The sequence below is a fragment of the Glycine max genome, chromosome 17 (genome assembly GCF_000004515.6).
Source record: "Glycine max cultivar Williams 82 chromosome 17, Glycine_max_v4.0, whole genome shotgun sequence".
Taxonomy (NCBI): Eukaryota; Viridiplantae; Streptophyta; class Magnoliopsida; order Fabales; family Fabaceae; genus Glycine; species Glycine max.
The window spans coordinates 36,722,881-36,728,606 of record NC_038253.2 but is presented as its reverse complement, the minus strand read 5'-3'; positions in this window follow the sequence as shown (position 1 = coordinate 36,728,606).

Genomic DNA, 5,726 nt, shown 5'->3' with positions numbered 1-5,726 from the left:
AATTTTTATAGAGGCAATAGATTTAAATATTTGGGAAGCCATAGAACAAGGACCTTATGTTCCCTCTATAGTGGCCGGAAGTGCAACAATAGAAAAACCTAGAGCAGATCGGACTGAGGAAGAAAGAAGATTAGTACAATATAATTTAAAGGCCAAAAATATTATTACATCTGCCCTAGGAATAGATGAATACTTTAGGGTTTCAAATTGTAAAAGTGCTAAGGATATGTGGGATACACTACAAGTAACACATAAAGGCACAACAGATGTTAAAAGATCTAGGATAAACACATTAACTCGTGAATATGAACTATTTAGGATGAATGTAAATGAAAGTATACAAGACATGCAAAAGAGGTTCACACACATAGTTAATCATCTTGCATCTCTAGGAAAAACTTTTCAAAATGAAGATCTAGTAAATAAAGTTTTAAGATGTCTTAATAGAGAATGGCAACCAAAGGTAACAGCCATCACAGAATCTCAAGATTTGTCTAGCATGTCTCTTGCTACGTTATTTGGAAAATTGCAGGAGCATGAAATGGAATTATTGAGATTAAATCAACATGAAGAAACTGATAAGAAGAAGAAGGGAATCGCTCTTAAAGCCTCATCTGCAATCCAAGAAGACAGTGATAAAGAAGATTCAATTGACTTGGATAATGATGAAGATATTAGTCTTTTTGTAAAAAGGTTCAACAAGTTCCTGAGAGTCAGAGGAAATCAAAAGCGGCCCAATTTTAAATCTAAAAGAAGGACAGAAACTTCATCCTCTACTCTAAAATGCTTTGAGTGCAATCAACCTGGACATCTGAGGGTTGATTGTCCCATCTTCAAGAAAAAGATGGAGAAGTCTGAAAAGAAAAATATTAGTGAAAAGAAATTGAAGAAAGCATACATTGCATGGGATGAAAACGATATGGAATCTTCTGAAGATACAGAAAATGAAGAGATAAACCTCTGCCTTATGGCTAAAAGTTATGAAAGTGATGAAGAGGTAACATCTTCAAATAACTTATCTATTTCTTTTGATGAATTGCAAGATGCATTTGCTGATCTACATAAAGAGTCAATTAAACTTGCAAAGTTAGTTTCATCTTCTAAGAAAACAATCTCAAATTTAGAAAATGAAATCTCAAAATTAAACAAAGAATTAGATCATCTTAGAAATGAAGTCTCAATTTCTAAACCAAATGAAAAAGTTCATATCTCTACTATTTCTGACAAGAAAATGTCAGATTCTTGTAGTCGTTGTGAAAAGTATGAAAAAGACATTAAAGAGTTGAAAAACTCACTTGCAAAATTTTCTTATATTAAAAATAATTTAGATGTCATATTAGGAAAACAAAGACATGCCTCCCATAAGGCTGGACTAGGATATAAATATGAAAAACAACAAAAAATTCATAAAAACTTCTCTACTTCCACACAAAAATATAATTCTAGTTCTATCACATGTTTTTACTGTGCAAGAAAAGGGCATGGCACATCTACATGCTATTTTAGAAGAAATTGTAACAATATTAAAATGATTTGGGTCCCAAAAGGATCTGTTATTCATACTAACACACAAGGATCCAATAAAGTTTGGGTACCTAAGTTACAACCTTGATTTTGTAGGAACCCTTGAGGAAAAAGTGGTACATAGATAGCGGATGCTCAAAACATATGACGGAAGACGAATCAAAATTCACACATATCTCTCCCAAGAAAAGCGGACATGTAACTTATGGTGACAACAACAAAGGTAGAATTCTTGGAGTTGGAAAAATATGTACAAATTCTTCAACCTCCATTGAAAATGTTCCACTTGTTGAAGGTCTTAAACATAGTCTGCTTAGTGTGAGTCAATTATGTGACAAAGGCTATCTGGTATCATTTGATTCTCAAAAGTGTGTCATTGAACATAAACATGATACGAATATAAAGCATATAGGGTTTAGAGTCAACAATGTTTACATGATAGACTTAAGTCAAAAACTAGATAATAATCAATGTTTTCTTAGTAAAGATGATGATCCATGGTTGTGCCATAAACGGATTGCACATATAAACATGGAACACTTAAATAGATTAATATCAAAAGATTTAGTTGTTGGTTTGCCAAAACTAAGATTTGAAAAAGATAGGCTATGTGATGCATGTCAAAAGGGAAAACAAACTAGAGTTTCTTTCAAATCTAAAAACATAGTTTCATCTATGCAACCTTTACAATTACTACATATGGATTTGTTTGGTCCTTCCAGAATCATGAGTTTTGGAGGAAGTTACTATGCTCTTGTTATAGTTGATGATTATTCTAGATACACATGGACTCTTTTTATCACTCATAAGAATGATGCATTTCAAGCATTTAGAAAACTTGCAAAAAACATTCAAAATAAGAAAAATCTCAAGATTATATCTATTAGGAGTGATCATGGGGGTGAGTTTGAAAATAAAGAATTTGAATTATCTTGTGATAAGCATGGGATTGAGCATAACTTTTCTGCACCAAGAACCCCTCAACAAAATGGTGTTGTTGAAAGGAAAAATAGATCTTTGGAAGAGATTGTTAGAACTTTATTAAATGATACTCCTCTTCCAAAATACTTTTGGACTGAAGCCGTTAACACTGCATGTTACATTTTAAATAGGGCTTTAATAAGACCCATTTTAAAGAAAACTCCATATGAATTGTTCAATGGCAGAAAACCAAACATCTCACATCTTCATATCTTTGGTTGTAAATGTTTTGTATTGAATAATGGAAAAGATAACTTAGGAAAATTTGATGCTAAGTCAGATGAAGGTATTTTTCTTGGATATTCTCTGCATAGTAAAGCTTATAGAATATATAATAAAAGAACAATGACAATTGAAGAGTCTATACATGTTTCCTTTGATGAGTCTAATGTCATTCTTCCAAGGAAGGATTTTTTAGATGATATTTCAGATTCCTTAGAAGATACACATATTCATGGAAATGACTCTAAAGAAAAAGATTAAGGAAGCAATGAGGATTCTCAAGATAATGGAGTTAAAGCAAATAATGAACTTCCAAGAGAATGGAAAGCCTCAAGAAATCATCCCCTTGACAACATTATTGGTGATATCTCAAAATGGGTAATAACTAGACATTCTCTTAAAGATTTATGCAATAATATGGCTTTTGTATCTATGATTGAACCTAAAAATATAAAAGAAGTCATAGTAGATGATAACTGGATCAATGCCATGCAAGAAGAACTGAATCAATTTGAAAGAAACAATGTGTGGAAACTAGTAGAAAAACCTGAAAATTATCCTGTCATAGGAACAAAATGGGTTTTTAGAAATAAATTAGATGAACATGGCATAATTATTAGAAATAAGGCTAGGTTAGTAGCAAAAGGGTATAATCAAGAAGAAGGAATAGACTATGAAGAAACATATGCTCTAGTTGCAAGATTAGAAGCCATTAGAATGCTCTTAGCATATGCATCCATAATGAATTTTAAGCTCTATCAAATGGATGTTAAAAGTGTTTTTCTAAATGGCTTAATTCAAAAAGAAGTATATGTTGAACAACCCCCAGGTTTCGAAATCCCGGATAAACCAAATCATGTTTATAAATTGCAAAAGGCTCTTTATGGTTTGAAACAAGACCCTAGGGCATGGTATGAACGTTTAAGCAATTTTCTCCTAGAAAAAGAATTTTCTAGAGGAAAAGTGGATACCACATTGTTCATAAAGAGAAAGCATAATGATATTTTGTTGGTTCAAATATATGTTGATGATATAATTTTTGGATCCACTAATGATTCATTGTGCAAGGAGTTTTCCCTTGATATGCAAAGTGAATTTGAAATGTCAATGATGGGAGAACTAAATTACTTCCTGGGATTACAAATCAAGCAAACTCAAGGAGGTATATTCATTAACCAAGCCAAGTACTGCAAGGAATTGATAAAAAGATTTGGGATGGAAAGTGCAAAACACATGGCTACACCGATGAGCACTAGCTGTTACTTAGATAAAGATGAATCTGGTCAGTCTATAGACATGAAATAGTATCGAGGTATGATCGGATCTCTTCTCTATTTATCTGCTAGTAGACCTGATATTATGTTTAGTGTATGCATGTGTGCTAGGTTTCAATCCAACCCCAAACAATCACATTTGAGTGCAGTAAAGAGAATCATGAGATATCTATTAGGTACAATCAATTTAGGATTATGGTATCCTAAGAACTCCACATGTAACTTAATAGGATATTCTGATTTCTGACTTTGCCGGATCTAAAACTGATAGAAAAAGAACAAGTGGAACTTGTCAATTTATTGGATCTGCTCTTGTCTCATGGCATAGTAAGAAACAAAACAGTGTTGCTTTATCCACTGCTGAAGCGGAATATATCTCTACTGGCAGTTGTTGTGCACAAATTTTATGGATGAAGCAACAATTATCTGACTATGGTATCCTTCTTGATCGCATATCTATTAGGTTTGATAATACTAGTGCCATAAATCTATTCAAAAACCCTGTTCAACACTCTAGAACCAAACATATAGAAATTAGGCACCATTTTCTTAGAGATCATGTCCTAAAGAGAGATTGTGTATTAGAGTTTGTTGATACTAAGAATCAACTTGCTGATATTTTCACAAAACCTCTCCCCAAAGAAGCATTTTTCTCTATTAGAAGGGAATTAGGCCTCTTAGATGTCAGTGATTTAGAAAAATAAGGATTGATTGATTAATTTACTCTTATGATTGATTGTTTATATGTTACTTTGATTGATTTTGTTTAAATTCTTGTTATTATGATAGAATTTATGTATTCCTGTGTGCTTTATAGTTGAATGATTGAATTAAGTGCATTAGTAGTGATGATTAATCATATTAGATGTGTTTAGCATAGACATAGGTATTTTTTTTAAAAAACTAGCCTAGGTTATGCTCTGGTAATTGATTACCATCCATTGTAATCGATTACACAAGAACAAGCAGCCTGTAATCGATTACAACATCCTATAATCGATTGCCAGAAGGCTCATTACTCCTGTAATTGATTACCAAGCCTTGTAATCGATTACAACTCGTCCTCGTCTATAAATACTCACGAAATCAGAGTTGTTGCGCAGCCACGGCCTCCTATCACGCCTCCTCTATACCTAAAACTTCAAATCTTCATATCTCACTCAAATCTTCACCAAATCACGTCCCGTAAAGCCTAATCTTCCTCTTTTTCACTCCTCTTTCACTTTCACCAATTAAAATCCACTAAAACTTCATCAAATGGCAGAGCCATCGAAGAAGAGAAAGGGATCATCCTCCACCACCACTGCTGCTGCCCATCGCCGCCACGGACCATCTGAAGCATCCACAACACCTATTCATCCATCTTTATCATCTCCAAGATCATCCACATTGTTTTCTTTCGATGATCAGCGTCTATGGTACCTCTCTCAATTTTCTTCTAGGATCATCTTAGACCCTAAGTACCTAGACATAGAGTTCTTTAATGATGAAACGTTTGATTGCTATCAAGTGTTTCAAAATTCTGGCCTTGTTGATTTCATGTCATTAAAACTGCCACATTATCCTGAACTTGTAAAGGTCTTCTACTGCAATTTGAAAATTCGGGATGGCATTATTTCCTCTGAGGTGCATGGTATTCTTATGATCATTGATCAGTCATTATTCTTTTCTTTAACTCATTTACCCAGTCAAGGTGCACCTTTTGAGGGCACCATTGTTGATGAC